General features: G+C 45.7%; 1 protein-coding gene across 1 annotated transcript in view; it reads right to left on the bottom strand.

Annotated features, from left to right (window-relative positions):
• The window catches only part of LOC134091754 (band 4.1-like protein 1), a 92245-nt gene extending 69289 nt beyond the window's left edge, over window positions 1-22956 (bottom strand). Inside the window, exon 1 of the mRNA XM_062544396.1 lies at window positions 22819-22956. The gene's annotated coding sequence lies outside the window, so the exon portion shown is untranslated. The remainder of the gene's footprint in view (window positions 1-22818) is intronic.
• Between the last annotated feature and the right edge of the window lie 2392 nt (window positions 22957-25348).

The raw sequence follows: 25348 nt of genomic DNA on the forward strand, positions 1-25348 counted from the left end.
CGCTCCTAAAACTCATCGCCATTGACGCATTTAATGCTGCCAGCCAGGCCTATTTTCCTCTCCCCTTCTCATAATCAACGATTTTTTTCTTGCTGTTGGTCAATTTTGAGCAAGCCATTTTCACACTCTCAGAAGGAAAAATGTCAATAGTTCAGTTTGAAAGCATTTGTCTGCAGGCTACAGCTTGCAATCAATCACCTGAGTACTAGACATCTAGAGGATGATGCTAGTGCCCTGATATATGTTGCTACAGTTGCTGTGATTGGACCTAACTCTCCACTTCTCTCAACAGAAGAGGATGAGTAGAACTAAAAAAAAACAACAACGTGGAATCAATCGTTAGTCGGACAGTTACATGCAAACAGGGATGGAAATTAGCACCAGCCACCAGCCAAATGCTGGTAAAATGTGAGAGTGGCTGGTAGATTTCAGACACAAAGTCATATTTTAGCATTGAGTGGCTGGTGAATATGACCAGAAATCGCATTTTCGCATTTTCAAATTTTTATTTCCACCCCTGCATGCAAATGTAGGTTGGTTGGTTGAGTAAATCAGCATAGTGATTAGGCTATAGGTGACGGTCCGTATTCAATGCTGTTTGGGTCCGGATGCGGACTGGAGTCTGCCTATTGAGTAGCCTGGCTTTTGCCGTCTAGAGTACTTCCGCTCACTTTCGCTTCGCTTCAGTACTTTGTGGAATAGAGGAGGAGCCTTGCAAAACACAGTCAATATTATGGTTCATGAGGCTACAGAGTACCTCTGTGGTACACCCTTATCTTCAGCTGATCAGACCCACATACCACCACACTCATATCACCATGAATCACATCACACACACACACACACACACACACACACACACACACACACACACACACACACACACACACACACACACACACACACACGCACACAAACTACACAGACACACACACACACACACACACACACACACACACACACAAACTACACAGTATGGTGTAGTGTGCAGGTTAGCCGTCGTCAGGTTTTGTGTCTTCCATTAAGCTTACATTACAAACTGAGGTTAGAGCTAATACAGTAAACATCGCCTAGACAACACAGCTATGGCTTCGCTGAACCTCCCCGGTCTCCCGCCTCGCAACACAGTGCATTGCATCACCTCTCCCCAGCCTCACCACCGACGGGAATGATGTTGTACTGTATCTCACTTGGAATCCTTGCCATTTGCTGAGCATGTCCTCTTTGCCAAGTCATTAAAACTTCAGAAGTAAGCGGCACACAAAAAATAAATAAACAAACAGACAGACAAATGGCTGTGTGCAGCTGGGTATGACAAGTGTCACCGGGGAGGGAAGTATGCCACGCTTTCAGATCACAGGGCTCAGGGGGAGAAAAAAGCACAAGCTGCCACACAACAACTACCCATAATCCTCTCTCTCCTCTCTCTCCTCTCTCTCTCTCAATCTCTCTCTCTCTCTCACTCTCTCTCAATCTCTCGCTCTCTCTTCTCTATCTCCCTCCCTCTCGCTCTGTCTCTCAGGGTAGGTAAAGACCTTAGCTGCCGGACCAGCGCAGCTATGGCAGAGAGGATGGCAGACGTGTTTTCGTGTTTAATCGTTTTCCTCCTCCTCCTCCTCGCAGCTTCCTCCCCTTCTGCTGATGGATTGTCCTTTTTCTATTTCGTCTGTCCACCAAGGGTTGTCTTTTTTTGGAGAATATTCAAATCAGACATTAAAGCGTCATTTTTGGCTCTCCTGCATTGCTAATCTATCATGAATAATCTATCTTCCTGCATACTAGGCCAAGGCTGTCTTCCTGAATCATAGGCAACGTTTCACACCCCGAGTCGCCCTAACAAGACAGAGGAGCTTTGTCATGCATTTTAAAAACCTGCAGTAAATGTGACAAATATCCCTGACTTGAAATATCTTTTAGGTGAATTTAAAACAAGTTAAACACTTTAAGCCCGTAGCAAAGAGAAAGCCTGTGCCAGTGATTTATCTGTACATTTTAAGAATAAACAAGGCCTAAAACCATGGACTGCATGAAACACAACCGCAGACATTTGCATGTTATGGAAAGTGTATCTAACACTCTTTTAGTAGAACATTTATTTGATCTGTGTGTCAGATCTTGCATAGGTTACATTCACATCTATAAATCCATCAGCCACAGAGTCTTTATCTAAACTGTGTTGAGAAACCTAGACCCTCTATATCTACACAATTATGGTAAAACAATGGTATAGCCAGGGTGCATCCTTGAAATATTTGCCTGTGGCAGAGTGGGGGGGGGGGGCACTAGTGAATAATCAATCATTTTGATCAGCATGTTTCTCCATGGCGACTGAAGCCCTGACCTTGGCACTGCGACAGGTTTACTCTGCCTGCTGTGCCACAGCAATAAGGGGCACCCTGGCACAAGAGGCTACAGCATTCATATCAAGATTATACAGAGTTTTCCAAAAACGAGGATCTCATAAGCACATAGACTAACACTGGACACTGGGTAGAGAGGGGGAAGGGGGTGGGGGGGTTGGCTATGGCCTCTGGGTTGCTTTTGTGAGGGCCACTGCAGTAATAACTGTCATTGTCCAATTACGTTATTGAAGTGTTTCTGTGTGCCTTGTCATGTTACAGGAACACCAAAAGGAAAAGGCTTTGATTCTGTGTTATGCTGTGATTGTTAGTGGACAGAATGCTATTGAGAGGAATTAACAATCTGAGACGGTTGGAGAATACAGGAATCAGCCAAAGTGCCTTTAATGGCAGGTTTTGAGAGGAAGTTGTTTCTTTGAATTTAATTTAATTAGCTCCACGCTGCAGTGGCCTTTGAATTTGTATTATTATTACTATGATTATTATCATGTAAATGCAGTCATTTTGACTTTTAATAGGCCTTTAACTTTGCAGCAGTTGGTTTGGTTGACTTTATCACAGTTAACAAGATTCTACTTCAGTTAGGCTTTAGCTGCCATGCTCACACACTGGAAAAAAATACAGAGGCCTGGACCTCGGTGACCAGCCCATCTCTCTCTCTCTCTCTCTCTCTCTCTCTCTCTCTCTCTCTCTCTCTCTCTCTCTCTCTCTCTATTCTGTCCTATCTGATTAAAGGCATACAAACCAATAACAGAAACAAAGAAAACACAGAAAAGTACTGGACTGAACATGTTACACCCTGGCTGCATCAGTTAAATACACTGTGATGATGTGAGTGTCTTTCAAATGTTACATTGAACCAAAAATCAACAGTGGTTGATCCAACAGTGGTTGATCCTTTCCAGGTGCTGCTTCCACTGTGCCTGCTTAAACTGCCTTGTGCAAACAATGACATGCAGACAATGTCATCAGCACCTTGAAAGAGTGTGCTCGAGGGGTTGGCCGCTATTGCTGTTGACAACCGGAGACATGACTGACAGCTTGTCACTCACAGATCGTTCTAGTACGCCCGCAGGAGCAAAAGACACTCCATTACACAGTGGGGCCTCCAGTGACTTTGAGACAGGCAACAACTCGGGCAGCCCTCCAGAAAAAACAGCAAAAACAACAAAAAAAAACAAAGCCCCATTGTATATCACGGAAACGCACGGCAACACACGGCAACACACTGCAACGCTTGCCATGAGGCAACCCGACAATCCGCGGGCAAAGCACAAACACACCTTTCATCCTTCACGCTTCTCTCTCTCTCTTATCCCCCCATTCTCTTGTTCCTGCCTTTGGCAGCGTGGTGCGCGCCACGCGTTTCATGGTGTGGCCCGGCTGAAAGGGACCGGGCTGAATGAAAGGCTGTTTCTCCACACGGCCACGTCTGTCTGTGACTGGGAGAGGGAAAAAAGAAAGAGAGAGAGGGGGGGGAGGTCTCTTGGCTGACACAAGCGCAAGGCAGCTTGAAAATGACCTCGAAAATCCCACCGTCCTCCTCGTGCCCAGGGACTAAGCTAACACACACACACATACACACACACACAATCATTTCATTGGCTGACGGGCCATCTAAACATTGCCCATCCAGACAATAAGAACAAGAGATCAAGAGAGCACGTTTGTGTGTAAGTGTGTCTGGGGTGCATATAGACAGACAAGAGACCAGGAGAGACAAAGATACCAGGATGGAGCGAGACTACAAAGAGAACAAGAGAACAAGACCAAGCAAGACGAGAGAGAGAGAGAGAGAGAGAGAGAGAGGCTGAACTACAGAGCAGGGTAAACAGGGTGGCCTATTATCCCCACTGCCCTTGGTCATCTAGTACATTAACACCCTGGATTTGCATCTGCCTTCCTCAGTCACCCCTGTGAAGTATGCAGATGGCCTTCCCATCATAAAGCTACTGATGGGATCTCTACCTGAGATGACTCAGAAGGCCTTGGATTCTGTGCCTGGATGGGGGCATTTCCCTTGATACCGTATTATGAATGAAGCTAAGAGCTAAGGATATGGTAATCAGTGTCAGGAGAAAGGACATCATTCCCTCTCCTCCATCTCAACACAACCCATCAGCAGAGTGTCCACCTTTAAAGAGGAGCTACTGTATGCAGGTTTGGCGATTTCTTCGCTGTTTTCGCTTTTGGGGAAGCGAGGGGGAAGCGAGACAGCCATCATTCAACCTGAAATAAGTCAAATAACAATTCCAATGTCTCCGAAGCTGATCAGTAAAGGCAAATTAAGCTACAAAAATGGCATAGTTCACCTTTAAAGTTCAGTTTTCATCTGACTTGTCATGGGATTCTCACATGAAGGGGGCAGGCAGGGACAGATAATACTACGTAAGTAAAACACTATTGTCAACTCAAGGAAGTGCAATGTTATACAGATTTAATGCACTCACTAGCCTAGTACTGTAGGTTTTATGTCCATTTGGACAATGCTAGCAGTTGAATATTAATGAGAACTGCCGCAAATCGAGCTGAGTCTTCCTGCAGGCTTTCTATACCACGAATGGCTTGAACCAAGGTAACCAAGGCATTTTTTCCACAAAATTTGTGGAAAAAATGTTGTCCATCAAAGATCCTTCACTACTATCCACTTTAAATCTCTCTGGAGTCCATGGTAGAACTATCCAGTCATGTTAAGCCTATACCTTACACTGACAGACTTGACCAGATTTGGGAAAGATTCTTGAAAGATTGTAGTCTTTTAACTAATGCCCCTCATTCAAGCTTTACTCAAAAGACTACAATCTTTCAAGAATCTTTTCCAAATCTTGTCAAAGTCTGTCAGTGTAAGGTAGGCTTGTAAGTAGCACTCTGAGGCCCTTCTCATCTGGTGATGCAGCAACAGGGGAGTCCTCCGCCACTATTCTGCTCCTCATTGCTGTGATCAATAGCGGAGTGATAATCGAGAGCGTCGGGAGAATTCACAAATTCCTGATGGGCCGGTGGCGTTTTGGGGCCGGGCTGATTACTGCGAGCTGAAAAGCGCACAATATTGCTGTTTGAATATTTTACTTTGCTCTGAATAGCCTGCACTGTGCGACTGCAGTTCCATTCGTTTTCAGACAGAATGTTCATTATATTGATAACCTTAAGTCTTTCTTCAGTGATTAGCAAGCCACCAGAAACCAACAATCATGTAAGACCTGTGGTAGCCTCTCTCCCGTGCACATGATAACTGCAATTTGTTCCAGTACTTTCTACCTGCATTCCTTTTTGAGATCTTGTTTTTGTTTAGGCTATTTTGTGTGTGGCCGCAACAAAAATCACTGGTCAAATCACTGGTCAGAAGAACTGTCGCTGGCATTTGTCTGTCTTTTAGATGATAATATTGGGGGGGAACAAACAGCACTTTTTTGAAAGTTGAGGGTGACAAGTACCTCCTGTCACCGCCCTAATAACAGCCCTGAGCCCAGCGTGGGGAGGCTTCCCATTGGGTCTGTCTGAGGAGAGAGTGAGGAAATGTTGCTGCAAGATCTTTGGAATCCCATCTTCCTCTTTTCCGTCACTGCTATGAGCCTGCCCCTCCACTTTTACAAACGATATTTGTATGCTCTTGTGCCCTGTCATGTACCAACTTGAATAAATTCATCTGAATCATTCTGAATAAAGCAACAGGCTAGAGAGATACATTGTGAAAGACAGAACGAGGTAAACATAGAGAATAATAACACAGAAAGAGAGAGAGAGAGAGAGAATAATTAAAAGGAAGAAATGTGCGCATAATGAAATCTGTATGAACACCATCCAGCGACAGCACTGATGATCACAATGTCTCGTCGGCATCAAAGAACGCCAGGGCTAAGAACAGACCATTGCCAGCATGTGACTGCTCAAGCAAGCTGCTCAAACCACCCTGCTATCTCCCAAACCCTGGCCACCGCATCTATGCCAGCAAGACCCCCGCCCCCACCCCTGCCCAGAGTAATCAGCTAACTGAGGAGACCGTAATGCCAGATCTGTTAGTGATGGAGCATATGGCATCATGAAGACACCCACCAGTCTGCATCAGAAGAAGAATTATGGAAATTGATGTAATTACCGGGGCTGTCACTTTAACCCAAGAAAATCCTGTTACATATTCAGAGCACAAATGTAGGTGATGCAGATAAGTTAGAATTTAAATTTGGACATGCTTGTCAAAAATGACTGGTATTTCAAGGCTCTCAGCTCTTGGCTGTCAACACTAACCATGGTTCAAATGACTGGCAAATAGATGAAACTGTGGAACTTTTTTAGATTCAGATTTTTCACCAAACAGAACCCGCAGAACTAATCCAGAGCAGGACCAGGACTAGCCTGGCTAACGGCACCACTTCTCAATGAGACGTGGTCTGGGAATCGAACATTCATTTTCTCATATTTAAAAAAAAATGCCCAGATCCGTTTATTGGGCGCCACGGATGTCTATCAAATGCGTCTGTGCATAGCTCATCATCATCTTGCTTTCCTTCCTCTTCTGTGATTGGTCCCCTATCTGAGGCAAAAATGAGGGCGTTAGTTTCCAGGCTGCCTTAGCAGCGTGAATCAAATCATGCGCAAGGCAGCATGGGAACACCCAGGCTAGACCAGACTGTGCTAGACAGTGCTAGAATCGCTACAGAATCGGATGCTATAGGGCAATTTGTAAGGTGGTGTGAGTTGTACATTTAATTAATTCATGGTAATGGTTTTCATATATTTACAACCACTATTATTTTTATAATGTTTATAGTCATTATTGTAGGATGCTTTGGATAAAAGCCATAGAACGCAAGAGCCATAACAAATAAAAGTGTAACAAGAGGTCACTTGCATGTCGCCTCAAAGAAAGCATCTGTTGCCAGCAGCAATCTGAGGTCACAATGTGTCCAGCGTGACAAATGCTCAGAGGTGGCTTATGGGTAAAGACAGGATGTTGCTCATCTCTCGCGGGCCTGTGAATTAGCCCGGATGCCTCGCTACTGCTTACGCTGTGCTATCCATGCCAGCAGTGCATTAGTATCACAGAGTCTGGCTAGGGGCACCTAGCCTAAATGTCAATCAACCCCACTTAAAGCTAATGCGCCTGTTAGTGGGAAACAATAATGCTAGAAACTCAGCCCCAGCTGCACCCAATGCGTGCTGGGAAGAGCTGGGCTCCGAACGTCCTGAAATGGCCTGCTAATCACTTTATGCTTTATGATATTTGATTTCATTCCTCTATCCATTCAGCCTGTGGACGCCATGACTAATGTGCACCTATCTCTAATGGATCAGAGAAAAGAGCTGTGATGAAGTTATAACACATCGAGTAAACGCCCGGCCCTAACATGTTGCCTGGTGGTCATGCCTTGACTGTAAAAATTAATTACAGCTTATATATCTCACTGCCATCTGTGTCTTGTGTCTCTTGAGGGAGCTAACCTTGGTTCAGCTGCTCAACTGCCAACGGAATCTTAGCTGATTTGTTTATAGGTGGTTATATTTCAATTTGCATACTCCAAAAGAGGTGACTTTGCTCCATAAAACTCATTTTGAGTTGCCATCTTGGCAATCTGTAGGAACTTTAGAATAAATCCCCGTCTGAACGGTCCCCAGAGTGTGCTATCTGCTCAGAGGTCAATGATTGAACAGTCATTACAGTGCAATTTAGAGGACGACTTGAGGTCTGTTTCCATTCAAGTACCTGTCCGGTTGTAAACAAAGTAGAGACTGATGGTCACTCAGGTCACAGTGATCAATGTCCCCTCTGAGGTATATTTATCATGTACGATTAATGAGATTACAGCATCCAGGCTGTGCTGAAAGTGCAGTGTCTTTCTAATGTAGATCCCTCTGATCCATTAGCTAGTTTAGTGATGGACACTGTAATAAATAGAAGCGATATGTTGGCATCTACTGTATAGATGCTGTTAGACGGGCACTGAGTAGTGAACCACCAGCATCTATTATCCTGAAGTAGATGCACTCTTTCACTGCCCGAACAAAGTCTCGCACAAACAAAGTCTCACAAAAAACTCTACCCAGTGCAGTGACTGACTTCTGTGGGTCTGTCTTCTCCTCAGAGCAGTCTGCGCTCAGCCCGACAGCCGATCAGCTATAGCTGTCACTGTTGCTGGCCGTCCCTCACCGCTAGGAGCCAAATAAACCTCCCTTCCCGTCTGAACTGCCACAGCAGCCACCGTCAACTGACAACACGCCCGGGACAAGCACTCATTGGGCCGAGCATAAGCTGAAAGCCGGCCCGGTTGCTGTGGAAACGTACAGGCGGACGGACACGGGTAGGCAGGGGATCCAGGGCTCCATGGAAACATTCCCTCCTGTGCCGCCTTAAGAACCGAGATAAGGCTTTATTCAATTTAATTCAGATGGGATGGGGTGGGTTGGTGGGGGGGGGGGGGGAGCACAAGGCCTTTCCAATGAGTGCCACTCGCTATCGAGACCCATTTGGAGACAGCCCAGGCTGGAGGACGATAAGCAGACACACACAGCCACTGAGCTGTCCGCTATTTGTGTGCTTCTCCACTCAGGTTTATAACCTGAGCAGCCATCTCATTTCAACCTATCACTGGCACAGCACAGACTACTTACTGCACATTCCTATCTCCACTTAATGATGAGATGACATGTGTCATGACCCCAGTAAACAGGGGGAGCGTTTATGTGGAAATGCATATCTGCACTCAACCGGTTTTCTCACGTAACTTTGGTTGCTGTATTCTGGCTAGGCAGAGACTATGGCCGCCGGTGTTGATTCAAACATCAGCGTGCCTGCGGGCTATTTGATTGCACGCCTAGGTGGAGTCTCAGAAAACTCTTTCCAAAAAACAAACGCCCCAATCCCCGACGCGAACGGCCTTTTCAAACTGCCTTTCCGTACGGTTCCTGAAAATAAAGCTCTCGGCTGAAATTAAATTCGACTTGTCTCCACGGCCCTTTCCCAGTCCCGCAATGCCACGATAAGGTCTCCTTAATTAATCTCCATGCCTGAAAGTGCTTTATAGGCACACACACACACACACACACACACCCTGACACACACCCACACACACATACAGACACACATAGACACACATACACACAGACACACACACAATGACACACACAAATCGTCTAATTCACTCGTCTGAGTCGCAGCAAATGCAATCCCAAATAAGGACAGAAGAACACGGTAGTGTGCCCGTGCAGACTATAAAAACATGTCTCCTTTTAATGTTTACTAAATATTCCCTCTGTGGCATAATTAACTGCACAGAGTGGCACGGTTGGGAGCAGAGGGAGAGTGGTATAATAAAACTGACCCGGTGGCAAAACCTCCTTCATCACAGAGTAACAACCGCCATAATTACTCAAGGCCAAGGTTCACATTAACGCCGTGAATGGAGAGAGTCAGCGTGGATTCTCTTTTCATGAATAACCCAGGGATGCACTTTTAACACCCATGTCAAAAACAATTACTCCAAACCCCAATCAGAGAGAAAGGCATTCTGGGGATGGTTTGCAGTCGATCAGGAGGACGAGGAGAGACACAGCTTTCCCATCACGTCTTGAAGTAACATGCAATCTGTGACGACTGCTATAAGACTGCTGTGATCTAAAATATTCATAATGAATGTATGCATAATGGAACAAAGGCCTGATGTTAAGATGCCTCTGGAAAATCAGCACAAGTGCCTCTTCCCCTGTTGAACAGTGTTTGGCCACTGGGCCAGCCACCTAAACTATTTTCTATTCTGGATAAACATCACCTTTAAGTAGTTCGTTTTGGCAGTTTTTTGGGGGGGAAATTGGAGCTTCTTTCTTTGGTTTTCTGGTTCTTTGTCTAACATTGTGCATGGTTTTCAGTCACAGGTATTGGTTGTCATTTGGTGACATGAAGCCAAATGATAATTAGGACTGATATGATGAGGAACTGAAACTGAGAATCTCTGACCACCAGTACTGTTTAGCGTGGCATTCCAATGAGGCCAAGGTTTGTCCTGAGACATCTACAGTACCTGCCTTTTCTCAGGTAAAGGGCTTTCAGTTCTCATCACTGTTATCAAAGCATCACAACAATGACAAATTGTACCTCCTGCTCAGAGAACAACAGACATGAATGAATGAATGAAAGAATGAATGACTGAATGAATGATTGAAGGAATGAATGAATGAATTAATGAATAAAGGAAGGAGGGAAGGAAGGAAGGACTGAATAAATTGTACTGATAATTATAGGCAAGATATTAGGACAAACAGAACCATATCTGTAACACACACACACACACACACACACACACACACACACACACACACACACACACGCACACACACACACACACACACACACACACACACAGACACACACACAATACACACAATATGTGCACAATCTCTGATTGGCTGGTGACTAGCTAAATCTGATTGGCTTCAGATGGGCACATTGACTGCATCCAGGCTGATGCTGACAGAGAGGACACTATTGAATGGGAACAATGACTTCTTCCAGGGAGACTGTCATTTTTGACAGCTTTTTATGGGATTCTACAGTATATCTCCCCTAGCTCTCTCTCTCTCTTTCTTTCTTCTGTGTCACTATCTTACTGACTCCTCTTTTCTTCTCTCTCTCCTGCTTCTCTCCCATACCGCTCCTCTATCTGTCTTTTGCTCACTCTCTCTCTCTCTCTCTCTCTCTCTCTCTCTCTCTCTCTTTCTCTCTCTCCCTCCCTCCTGTCTACTCACTGGTACCCATTAGTCTCTCTAATTCCCAGGATGAGCGAGGCGAGAGGCTTGGTAGCTCATGGAAACATTATTTCATTCAGTCTTTGACCTTTCATTTTCTTCTCTGGCTTTCCCTGCTTTTCCCATCGCTAGGCCCAGTCCGGCTGGCCTCTGGGAACGTAGCATGCCTGTGGGGCTAGCCTTGGGCAGAGGGGAGGGAAGCGGGAATGCAAAAAAGCACAGAGAAAATGATTAATGATTCTGGAGAGATGACTGCCTATGGACAATGGATTTTTATAGACAGGCACACATACATACAGATAGATAGATAGATAGATAGATAGATAGGACTGATAGATAGATGGATAGATGGGTGGGTGGGTGGATAGATAGATTGATACATACATACTGTAGATAGAGATAGACAGAGAGGGAGAGAGAGAGAGAGAAGGAGAGGGAGAAAGAGAGAGAGAGATGGAGAGAGAGGAGAGACAAAGAAAGAGAAACACAGGCTTCTTTCTGATCAGGCAGCGCTTGGGCAAGGCTCCCGTTCTGGCTCGATGTGTAAAGCACCATTCATCTCCTTATTAGGATCACTGCTCAGCCGGAGAGTAACTAACTAGCCTACTACGGGGGCAAGTATATAGAAGATCACATCACACTGTCAATGGCACGCACATACGCCCATGCAGCCGGATATAGAGCCAGTGTGGCAGCAATCAATGCCTTGAAAGAGAGGGGTTAAGCAGCCAGAACTGTGCGAGAGGGTAGTGTCATGCGTCTTAGTCTGAAGAGTCCACAAAAGGCGAGTCAATAGCAGTGATTCCACAAAAGAGCTGGCACCACAAGTCAGACCCACAGCCATTCTTTAAGGTCACTGAGATTATGTGCTTGGGCCGGAACGATGGGCTCGGAGATAACAGTGATTAGCCGCAAAAAAAAAAAAGGCTAGTGCAGAGATGACAGCCCGAGGAAGTCGAGCGCTGTAAAGCCACCAGAGGACTCCGCCAAATGACCACCGTTAAAACGGCCTCATTAAGAAATCAATGCGCTGCTAATGAGCTAGCCGCATTTAATGTGACTGCGGATCGCAACGTAATGGAAATGGCGCGTTGCTAATATTGCTCCTTCTCAGCCACCGTAGACATGTGCCAGAGAGTAGCCTCGCGTGGGGCGACGGGTGTGGATGACGCCATGGCGAGAGGCTTATTTTGGAGCGCGTGCTTGCGGCTTGGCATGCAGGTGCCAGTGCAGGGAGACGTGCCATTTCCTCACAGCGCCGAGCAATCACAACAACAACAAAACAGTGAAAATCAACAGGCACACCACACTGACACAACCTTGAAATACTACATACCTCCATTCACACCTCTGAGCTAAAATAAAAAAGGCTTCACACAGACAAAGCAGCTTGTTAATCTAATGTGATGAAGGCTTTCTGGCCCTGTTTTAATCAAGTTATGTGGTTCATTAGAGAACCTGCTGCTGAGGTTGATTTGTGAGGAAAAGAAAACTTAAGGGCTTCAGCTGCAATTTGTAACGCCAACAAGGCAGCGTAAGGTTGAGGCCATGGAGACAGCTCGAGAAAATCATCTCTTTTTTCAGCTCATTTACATTTGCCAGCATCTAGCACTGAGCAAACACACACACACAGTGCTAAAATAGTGTATGCGCTATACTATACTTTATGTGTGTAAAGCATAATCACACATACTGTAGCAATACAGTTGCTACAGCAATTGTGTGATAAGCTTTACACAAGAAACATAATAACACCCAGCTCGTTTCTTTAAGCAATGCATTAAGAAATGTTCTGAGGATAGCACATCAAAAGACAGCCATGGTTCCGCAGCTTTCAGTAACATTAGTATAGAAAAGGGGTGATGGGTCCTCGTGAAATGCCAGACCACATCAGGATGAGACGTAGCTCCTTGCTATTAACGGGGGAATGAAAGTATTAGCAGAGGATGTGAACTAAGCACATTAGCATAAAAAAAAGATGACAGTCTTGAGAAAAAAAATAGACTTTTTAAATCATGTAGGCCTACTGTAGAGAGAAGAGAGTTCATGTGCTGTCAAAATTGTGCAACTTGGCTTTCTATTACCAATTCCCTCAATCCACAGGAGATCTCATCATTGGCCAATAGACGAGAACAGAGAACTCTACTGTACAGAGGAGCTCTCGATAGAACCAGTTGAGCCAGTTTGTGCGCCGCACAGCAACCCCAAAGGGACGGGGAGTCGCCGCGATTGCACGAAACAACAAACATCCTCGACAGACACCGCTGTGCGAAAACAAGCCCAGCTATCTGGTGGGAAGCCCGATGGAGAACAACTCCTAGCGTATGACTCCTCGGCCCCGCCATCCAATTACAGCGCGCCATCATGTTGTGTCTTGCAGCTCAGTCGTATAACCTGCACACCGAGGAGGATTGGCTGCGTCTACCCTGTGGAGCTCCTTAGGGTCTCTTAAACAAAAACATGCGACGGCAGTAATCAAATGTCCCTGTTTACACACAGGGGCCAATGAGAGACTTGTGATTCTTTTATCTTCTGACAAGGTAATTAAATCCTGTACGTCCCCAACCCCTCTTCATCGTTTTCTTCCCTTCTTTTACAGTGCGGTTCTGTGCGAAGAACGCGAAATCCTTTCTCTTAAACCTGCAGCTCTAGCAAGACCGACTTCAAACGCAAGACAGCCACAAAGACAAGCTTTCATCCCCCAAGCTTGCACACCTATCCTCATAAGCCTGGAACCGCTTGGCAGCATGCACGCGCGCGCACCCTCCCACCAACAATAAAGCTAGCTTAGACTACTGTAGTACCACCAGCGCAGAACAGCCAGGATATTCCCCAATCTATGAATAGAACCGGGAGAAGGCTGGGAGAAGTGCACCGTCAGCATAGTTAAAGACAACGAAGCATGGAGCATACACACTAGCCAGCCACACACATGCCAGCCACGGTGTGGAAGAGAGCCAAGCAAGGCTGCTCCCTTTAGGATATAGGCAAGGTTTGTTTAGCAGAGGAGAGAGGGATGGATAGAAGGAGGAGACCAGAAAGAGTCGGAGTCGGGAAGGAGGAGGAGGAGGAGGAGGAGGAGGGCGTGTGAGACGATGTGAGATAGTAACTGACTATGTGGGGGCGGCTGATGAGGAGTGGATCCTGCAGGGAGGGCTCCTTTCCACATTTAGGAGTGACTGGGGAAGGAATTCCTCCAGAAGTGCTGACTCACTGCAGAGGGGTAAACAGAGCGGTGCAGCTCCGATAAGCCAGGGCCTCTGTGGCTCGCTCTCCTTCAAGAAGGACAATGTCATGTGGCCAGGCAGACTGGACGGCAGATCTGGCCCAGATCTGGCAACGCCACAGCGTACCGGTGCCAAAATGCCAGCGCCCAGATCTTTTGCAAACGGGACAATTCTCTAGACTGCTCGCTCCCCTTTCGGGGAAAGATTCTCCAGATTCGGTGCGGTTTCAGTTTACAGTGTCAACTCAACTGCCCCCAAAAATAACAAACTGAAACTCATTCCATTTTTTTTTTTATTTCCAACATGTCACAAGCGTTTGATGAAGGGAGCCCCCGACCCAAATTGATGAGTCCATGACAAATATGTGACGAATACCTTCTCTTCCCATCTCTAGCATCTCACAGTGATGAAGAGGACATGGGGTCTTGATTTAATAGGAGATATAAAAACTGTAGAGCTGCTGCCAACAATAATTACCAAGACACTGCCTCAGAGCAGCGCTAAAAATAGCTGCCATGGAGAGACTGACCACAGGAGAGCTCCCCGTGGGAGGAGGAGGTGAGGACTGGGGAATTGGATGTGGCATGACAGAGGGTGTGAGTGTGGGAGTCATGCTAGGGAGTAGCAGGGGCACCAGGAGGAGAGTGACGCTTGTTGTCCCCAGGCCCCCTTGCGTGGTTGGCAGGCATCCAGTCATTTGCGAGCTCCTCGCAAGTCAACCAGCAGTCAGCTGACAAATCTGTGAGGACAGCAGTGAGGCCTCTTCTGCCTTGTAAAAAAAAATGAAATACTGTGCATTTGTTATGGATACGGGATTTCATGGCAACGTCTATGGGGTGAGGGAAACATTGTGACATAAAAAGGAGCTTTTGTTGAAGACGCATGTGAGAAGCCAGGGCTCATGACATGGCATGAGTTGTTGAGGGAAAAAGGAAAGCGTCAAAAAGTGTCAAAAACAAGAGTGGCTCAGCTATCAACTTCCAACTTACCATCGTTTATTGCTTTACCAACTCACACTATATTATGTGTAAAGGGCCATTCACACCAACAGCAATAAGTACAAAAACGATACCATCAAAAAAGTATAGCTCTAGCCAGCATCGATGACAACATCCACACAAAATAACAAGATGAAGTACCCGATATTGTCGAGGTCACTTTCAGTTATCGTCATAGTTAGCATTCTTAGCGTGCTCCAACAGAACTCTCGAGCCGCTTGCGACTATCAGCATTTGATACTTCATCATCATACATATCGTCAACAGTAGGCTACTTTATGCTTTGAGGCCAAGTATTAGATTGTTTTAGAGGCCTCATCATGTTCAACGTACAGCATAAGTCTCCGATGACATTTTAAAGAGCCTTCACACCGGACTGAAATAAGCACCTCAGTCAGTGTTGGTCGGAGTGGCACCTCTTCTTCATCAATAAATATTCAATTTGGACCAACAAAGTGGCCGCAGAAAAGGGATGATGATAGATGGGATCACTCCATCACGCTTTATTAACTTCTGAATTATGCCGCGCAAGGGACATCACAATGCCATCAACAATCCTGCCACTAATGGCTTAAGCCAGTGGGGGTTTAATAGGAAATGAAATCTGTAGGCCTGGAATGAGGCTATAGGGATGAGGCTTGTAGTTTGCTCCCAAAAGTTTTGTGGGGAGCCCCAGATCTGGTCCTGATCTGGCACCAGTCTGGTGCGGATGCGGGACAGATCCGTTTCCCCAATCTGCTGTTCAGCTGCTGCTGTTGCTGCTGCTAGTGGGGTCTGTACTCAGGGGTGGTGGCTGAACACTGAGCCACACACAGCCCTGTCCTCCCGTCTGCGACGTGACCAGATTTGCCCGTCTACACAAACAACACGCCGGGGGAACATTCCACAGGGACGGGGGGACGGGGGGGACCGGCGATGACAGCCGCCGCCCCTCGCTCGTCCACAACGCCGACCCCCACATGCCACGTACCACACATTCACTCCCACCACCACCTCTGATCTCGCCCCCAAAAGAAAGATTAAAACTTAACGTCTCGGCATTCGCTTCATCCTGGGCTGGGCTGGGCTGCATAACACCCAGCACCATGAATAACGTTAGCGAGCCGAGCGGCTGGCGCGGTCATCAGCATAGCACTCATACGCAGTAATGATTGGCTTGCCCACGAGCGTCAGGCTCACAGCTGCTGATGCATTTCAAATGAAGTGCCAGCACAAGGGATGGAGGTGAGGTGTCAGAGAGGATGCTTGAGTAAACACTCAGAGAGAGAGAAGAGAGAGAGAGAAATGGAGAAGGGGGGATGAACGGGGAAAAGGACAGGGAAAGGGAGGGATAGAGAGAAGAAGAGAAAGTAGAAGTTGGAAAGGATGGAGAGATACAGAGAGATGGAGAGCAAGAAAGACTTGAAGCGAGGGAAAACACTGACTGTGGAAGACAGGTTTTCCCTGTTGTGTTGTGCTCGCTCGCTGTAGCACTGATTGATGTCTGCTGATTTGAGTTGCAAATATATGTGAGAATCCGTGGCCTATGCTGTGATTCAGGAAGCAACTCTCACATACAGTAAACAAACACACACACAGACACGCACACAATAGATAAACGTATACATAAACATGCACTAACACATTAACTTAATACATGGACATATAGAAATTCCACAGAACATTATACATTATGTATATCATGACACAGACACACGCACACACGCACACACACACACAAACACACATACACAAACAAACCAGGGACTTCATTCCAACACTGAAGGATGCTTGGAGGAAGATTTTTTTCAAAAGCACTGAGCCACATTTCGTGTCAAATATCATGGTCACACTATATTTCGTGTCAAATATCATGGTCACACATATACACACTATATACACTATATGAATGTGTATTATCTACACGCTTTCTGGGTGCAACATGCAGTGCATTTGCCACTTCCGCTAGCCAACTGTGCACTGTTGTTGAATCTCACGTCAAGGCAGTGTAATAACAAATAGGCTTAGCCGTTGTGAAATCCCCTAGTGATAGCACCTCGAAATGAACACCAATTAATCACAGACAGGACTACTCAAACAGAAGTGTAGTGCTATGTTTATTTTCACCCATTTCATCTGACCATACTAGAGGAACGGCATAGGCCTATGCGTGTGATTCACTTAAATGTCACATGAAAATTCACACCTGGTGTCTTTACGTGTAATGATGTGATGAATGTTAGTCAGTTTAATTAAGTCAATATGACAGTAACAAGCATGTTAGCTGACATGTAAACCGTATACTACAAACTGGATTCCTTAGCAAACTCCCCCCGCATCCTGTATACATCCACACATAAACATGTGGATATTTACAGAGCAAGGTCACATATAGTCATAAACGCAATACCTGAGGATGCATATGCAGACATGTATAGGAATGCACCTACATTAATAAGGTAAATTATGTAAATACACAAAGCACAAACACTCACACAAGCACACACACACACACACACACACACACACACACACACATACAGCTTTGGCAGCAGAAACCTTGAAACACCAGGCAGCAGCTTTGAAGCTCACACAGGGAGTGTGTGTGTGTGTGTGTGTATGTGGGGGGGGGGGGGGGGGGGGTTATGTGGTGCGGCTCTGATTGACACACTGGCGTGTCTGTTTCCAGGGTGGTGTATGTCAAGATATGCCCAGAAAGGCATCCGTTGCTGTCAGGCACAGATGCTACCAACAAGGACTTCAAGCCTCTGCCCTTACAATTCACAAGTCAAAACAGGAGACACAGTCATATGGAGACCTAGGCATTAACATGAAAATCACTATCACATTGATTTGTGGGCTGAAATCTCTTCATTTGGCCTAGCAACATTGCTAACTGGTGTGAATTTAATTCAATTGTGGTAGATAGTGATACGTTGATAGCGACTGGTTCAGCTCATAAAATGTCAGTGAAAAGAAAGATTGCGGGAAAACAGAGAGCAAACTTAAGAAAACTCTTGTTTACAACTCTCTGCTCTAAAAAACACGTTGGGGTGCCCTGCTCTAGGGTGACTGACTGTATCGATGCTATGATGCTATCAAGCGAATCTATCAGGTTAAAAAACTCCAAGAGTATCCATGTCTCACACTGAAAACTGAGCTCGTGAGCCACACGCTGGCAGCCAAAGGCACGTACAGTAGCACATAGCTTTAGATGTGGAATGACTGTGTCTAACACAATGAGCTAGCTACATGAATATAGTAAAATCATTCCTGACAATGGAGGCAGGCAGTCAATTCTTATACAAGAATGCACTTTTGTTGCAATTGCTACAGAGTTTTTGAGGCAGTACCATATCAAATATGCAACTCATTGCATTGTCGAGACTTTCTGTGTGGAAAGGCGGCCATCTTTCTTGAATTGATGAGGCTACCTTCAAATACGGCTGCTGCTGCCTTTTCCCTCTATGGTGCAGGCCATCCTACACATTACATTCCCTGACGCATGCTTTTGCTTGCCTTTGCTTGGAGGAAAACCTTCTGCTTAAGGTTTCCTAGGTAAAAAAAAAAAAAAATCCATTAGCGTAGCTCTGGAGCTACAAAGGCTATGTAAATTAGAAGAAGGGATTTCACAGGGAAATCTTCAGCTGAACAGCCCTGATGATAACGCCTGGAAATGCACAAAAAAATATCATGGCAAGCTGCTGCAGTGTTTTGTTTACATAAGGAATATCAAACAGAGCCGGACGCAAAATAACACACCATCGACTTCATCACATGAACAACACAGCATGAGTCACACTTTTAAAAAGAAAATTCTAAAGCATCACATTTCAGGAATGCTAACAATGTTTTACAATCCAGCTGGTGCTATCCTCAAGTAAACATCTAAGGATTTCAAGGACCGAGAAAAGAGTTTGTTTTACATCATTACAAATGTGTGAACCAGAGGGCAATAATATAAAGCTGTCACCCTCTGCCCACAAGACAATTCTTTCTGTGATGAAACTGGTGAAACGGTCTACGTTTATTAAGAGTGATAGCTCTGACAACAGCCACAGAATACATTGAGGCAGAGCCTGCAGTCCACCCAGCCTCGGATAGTAGCAGCTTTTAAAGGCACTGACATTAGCCAACACAAATGTCACTCACCACGGCTGTCATAAACATCACCAACGCTATGCATGGTTAAAAGGAAGCGAAGCGATTTAAGCTTTATTTGATGGGGGGTTGTTGTTGAGTGTGTAAGCTGCCATTGTGAAACCAGCAGTGGAGGCGCCCACATTTTCAACACTGACATAACTTCTGTCACAAAGACATGCGAGACTGAGAGGGCAAAGGTTACGCTATTTTCATTCCAGGATGTGTCAGAGCAAGCCCCGAGAACGTAACACACACATACACCAACACACACTGACACACAAATACACACATCCCAGGCTTCCCAGCATGCATACAGTACACACACACAAACCAAAAACACTTCAACGCAAAAGGAGAGACAACAAAAACCACCCTTACACTCACATCAACACACATACATACACATACTGTACACAGACACACAAGCAAAACATCCTCATAAACATGTTGCTGTTTACATTCATTCAGCCAGTGTTGTTGGGCCTTTAGTGGCTCTGAAACAATAGCTAATAATTATGGTGGCTATTTTGACAGGGTCTAGCCAGAGCCAATCCCCTCTCTTATAATCCCCTCCAGATTGGTCTGCGTCCGTCCACTGTGGGCCTGTAGGCAGACAGGCCGACAGACTGACAGACGAGGGGCTTTGGCTGACTTTCAGCCGACAGAGTGACTTTGTCAGAGCCTGACAGAGTCCGCCTCCCTCGAGGTACTTACAGGTGTTCAAGAGGGCGTGAGCTTGTGTGTGTGTGTGTGTGAGTGTATGTGTGTGGGTGTGTGGGCGTGTGTGTGTTTGAGTTTGCATACACTATGCACTCAGATGACAGAGGGGGGGTGTGAACCTGTCAGCACGGGAAAAGAAACAGACAAGGAATTAGTGTGTGTGTGTGTGTGTGTGTATGTGTGTGTGTTTACAACTAGGAATGCCTGCACGCTTGAGAATGTGCGTGTGTGTGTTTGTGTGCATGTGTGTTGTGTATCATAATTTACTGCTATGTAAAGGATGTATGTGAGGATATCTGAGGCACATGTGTTTTTAATGTCCATGTGTATGTGTGTGTGTGTGTGTGTGTGTGTGTGTGTGTGCATGTGTGTGTGCATACTGTGTCTAACAGGCGCTTTCATGTGTGTATGGATATCAGTATGTTGGCATGGCTTCCAGAGCTGCTCGAGAGCAAATATCAAATAAGTGGACTGCGGCGGCTCCCTGACAGAGCCCAAGTTTCAGTAGACATTTCCAATTTGCCCTGCCAGCTGGGCTGAGACGAATTCCACCAAAAAGTGTCAGGGCAAATCGATCCCAAGGCGCCATGACAGGTGGCATGGAATACCATTAGTCACCACCTTGACCACAGTGCCCGGGGGGGGGTGATGGGGGGTGAGGGAGGGAGCTCACTGCTGCTCTCCATCTGTGCCCGCCCTTGCCCTAAGGCAGAGAGAGAGACAGGAGATTCCCTCTGCCGGAAGGCTCTCTGTTCATGTAAATGACAAGTGGGTGTGGATGAGATATGTTTCAGTCCGTTACGGGGATAGGGTGGCAGGACAGGGAGAGCGAGGGAACGAAAGACACGAGGTAGGCTGAGGATGACACGGAAAAGAGAATGATGTCAATAATAAACATGGCATGATGATGGAAGGATGTTAAGAGAGAGACTGAGAGACAGAAGAGAGAGAGCCTGTGTGTGTGTGTGTGTGTGTGTGTGTGTGTGTGTGTGTGTGTGTGTGTGTGTGTGTGTGTGAATGTGTGTGTTTGTGTATGTGACAGAGAGAGAGAGAGCGAGAGAGAGAGAGAGAGAATAAAAACAATCAGCCCACTTCTGCTCTTCCTGCCTGAGTGACCTCGGGCGAGAGCATGTGTAGTGAAGGGAAGGGTGTAAATGTTATACTATGTGACACATGCCACAGATCAATGGGAGAGGTTTGTCGGACGTTGTAGGACTGAAATGTATCCCGTTGAAGCACCCCTGAGCACCTCAAACAACAGACAGAAACACTTGTCGGGTTTGCAGTCAGCACAATTTTAGAGTCAAACTGAAGCGCCCTCAGGCTCTCACAGTGTAAAAAGACATACTGTAAATGGGTGCTCAGTTGGACTTCTTGCCCTTTAAACACCTTCGCCAGATGTTTCAGCATCAGCCATACGAAAATGCAGGCCAATTCAAGGCCGCGACGCAGCCTCTTAGCAAACACCTGCATGGCCTCAACACACAGTTAGTGTAGCACCTACAGAGGTTTTACCTCTGAAGAGCACACAAGGAAGCGTAAACAAGTGTGCAGGTGCGCCCTAAGCTATGGGTGAAATGAAACCAGCACAGAGTTGGAGCTGACGGCACTCTCCAGTTAAGTAGCCTATTCTGCATGATCATTTATGTAGAGGCTACAAAGATCCTACAGAGTCAGTACATGCTTCTGTACTTGTAATTCGAATACATGGCTTGGGAGTGATAGCACAATAGCGTTATATGGCAGCGAATCTCCAAATGCGCTCAAAGCCTCGCACAATAAATGGCGCAGATCTACTTATCTTTAATTTACGTAAGGTCTGTGGCGCGGCAATTCTCCTCCTCATGCGATGACATAATGTGTGCTCAGCCTTTTTTATGCTGCTGCTACTACACGCTCAACTCTCCTCTGCCCATTAAACATCCGTACGCTAAGAATGTCACCAAGTCCGGCCCGCTCATTCCGTACCCTTAATAGGCAAACCGCTTCGCCATGCACATTTGGTTATTATAAGACAGTTGCCTGGCTCTTAGGGAGGTAGGAGCTGTCAAGGAAACAGCTGAGCCATCACCGTGTGATGTGCCATACTGAAGGGTCTCTCCTCCTTGACTTCAACAACTGACCGCTGGCGTGCCATCGCGTCACATTCCAAGCACACATTTTTATTTCTATCCCATCCCTGTCCGTATCCATGATATGTTTAAGCCATTTCCTTACCACTACAGATTAGGTTGTGCAAAGCATGGCCACATCTTAGTCTATAGCTTCACAACCACCTTCAGTCCAGCATTTCGTCCGGAAGCAAGTCAATTTCCACTATGCAAAACGAAGGTTATAAAGGCGATTTCACCTATCCCTTGGAAAAACCAAACCACGTCATGCAAAATAGTCCAATTATATACCTGACAGCCGAATTGAAATCACAACGAAAGAAACCTTTGTGCAATCTTGCTTAAACACTACTTACATCGCGAAAAATGACAAAGGAATTGGTTTTAGCCAACACCATTGCAACGGAGCAACAATTTGCTGGCGAAACAGGTTTTTAAAAACGCAAGCTCCACAGTCCCGTGGCGAGGCTGAGTAAACTGGTCTTCTACAACCAGTTTCTGACATGGCAATCTATGTAAATAATATATTTCGCTTCAAACTTACCTGTCAAGCACCCGTCCAGGTGTGGAACATTGATGTTCCGCGGGACACCGCAAGCAAGTCAGTGCAATCCTTGAACAGCCCTGTCGTTTTCTGTCTTGTTCTCTGATAGGCAATACGAGCGAATATGCGCTGTCCGAGGAGCGATAGAGGGAGAGAAAGAGGGAGGGACAGAAGCAGTGAGGGAGGAACGGAGAGAGCGTGTGTGTGTGTGTGTGTGTGTGTGTGAGAGAGAGAGAGAGTGTGTGTGAGAGAGAGAGAGAGAGGGGGCAAATAAACATGTATCTCTCAGAAGGTCCTTAGTGATTTGATTTTATCCTGGTTTTAATCAAAGCTGGGTTAAGTGGGGACAAACCACTAGCGCTTTCTCTTTAGGGTTTCTGTTTGAATCAGATATTTTTTTGTATGAAGGAGCTTTGACGTTGTACACATATCTCACTTTATGTATTCAGGGCCTGAACTGTTCAAGTGCGAGCTGCTGTATTTGTTCTTACCTCAGCTGTCACTATGAGAAATCGCAGTCACTCCCTTCAACCACTAAACACAGACCTGATCAGACTCTGCCTCAGTCTCCACTTGCATTAGCGTATGACTTCACAATTTGTGTGTAGTATAAGCTCAACTCTTTATAAATCACGAAGACATTAAAGATAAACAGTGATGATTACAGACAGTGAATTAGAGTGGCATGGATATTGGCATAAAGAACAGCTTGGGTCCAGTAAGTAGTTTAATGGCCCAATCAGTTGCTGATTGAGTTATCCTTTGCGATGATTGAGCCGTCACAGCTTCTATATCAAAATGGATAAGGCTGTAATTTCATATTCTGTTGCATTCGTCTCTCACAAAAGTAGCTATAGGCTAATGCAGCCATAGAAACGAATTATTCATTTTCTATTGAGCTGAGAAAGCTTTGATGTACTCTATCTGTCACAGGCCCATGAGGTCATCAGTGAGTCCTTTAACAGTGAGGTGAAAATTAACAGCAACTCTTGCCCCTCCAAGTCCATGTTTAATGATACTGCATAACTTCCCTGTTTGTTTACAGGAAGATGACCTCACCATGGACACCAGGCACTGCCTACACAACATAATATTTCGCACAACACAACGTCTGCATCTTTTCGATGGCCCTGCAAGACAACTGAGAATGTGTCCAAACACCCATGCTTCTCGCTGTATTCTCACACATGGCTGGGTTGCAGTATCTTTAAGCCTGGCTGGCACATACAGCTGGCATGAATAACTTAGTTATGAAAAAAGGAAATAAACAAAAAGACAAACACAGAGAAAAGACAAACAAGAACAGGAGAGAAGATGTCGAAGCCATCTTGACCGGACACTCGGCATTCAATTGCCCAACCCTCATCTCACCAAAATCACACACTGATCAGACATCAAGTAGGTCTTCACAATTAATCAGCGGCCAATTCAATCAGCAGCCTTTGTTACCAAAACACTGACACATTACAGCCACAATTTCTCCAGCTGTAAGAAACCTTCAAAGCAACACTCCCTCTACTGTGTGCGTCATGCCCAAAGTCAAAGATCAAAGTCAGCCAACTCACAGTTTGTGTTTCTTTTGTTTAATTTGTGAAGTCAGATAATGATATGGAATATCCATTTGTAAATAGCTGCTATTTGGTTATAACAATTGCAGCTTGAAATTACACTTGAGATGCCTTTGTTCAGTAGTCGATATCTTCAGTAGCCTAATGTGGTAATAATCAGACTCAGGTTCAGTACAACATTAGACACATCTTTGAGATCTTCTCTTTCTTTTTAACAAAGCTTTCTATAAAGATTCTTTCACTACAAGGGATACTTTTTAAAAGGTTCCACAAGGATTCCACAAGAAAGAGGTTTTTTTCTGGCTTGAAGAGGAGCATCCTCCTATAAGGGAGAGGGGCACTTCAAAGTGGCACTTCCATGAAGGAACAAGCCATTGGTGCAACATGGGTGGGGCCCAAGGCTCCATGGCAGTCCTCTGGCTCAGCACGCCGTTTTATCCTTATATGGCAGCTGAGGTGTGCAGTGTGAGCACCCTCGGGATATTGATCTCCTGACCTTAGCTCCCGTGGCGTCCTGCTTCATTAACTGAGTGGCATGGCCACCAGAAATCGCTCCGTTTCCATTTAGAATCATGTGCAGTGCGTGGCGCTCGGTGTGACTGTGGCTAAAGGACAACAGCAGAGCCTGTTGTTGCTGCATGCAATGCAGTGGCTAGAAAACATTACAGCGACACATTCATTTATCATTGGCTGGAATCCCTTGGGAAAAGAACCGTTAACAGGGCTATTCATTTTTTGCATCCTCAGCATTTTTTTTGTGTGTGTGTGTGTGTGTATGTGTGTTTTATTATTATTATTCTTGAGAACATGTTTTCTTTCCTCTGTTTTGCTCATGTTGCTTGACCTCGTGAATTGGAACGCCTCTAGCAACTTCGCAACTGAAAACGGCAACGTTTGAATAGGTTCTATTTTCTCTTCTATTCTCTCCATGTTCAACGTCCTTCCTAATGCACCTGCAGACT

Source organism: Sardina pilchardus, chromosome 9, assembly GCF_963854185.1.
Source record: "Sardina pilchardus chromosome 9, fSarPil1.1, whole genome shotgun sequence".
NCBI classification, from domain to species: domain Eukaryota; kingdom Metazoa; phylum Chordata; class Actinopteri; order Clupeiformes; family Clupeidae; genus Sardina; species Sardina pilchardus.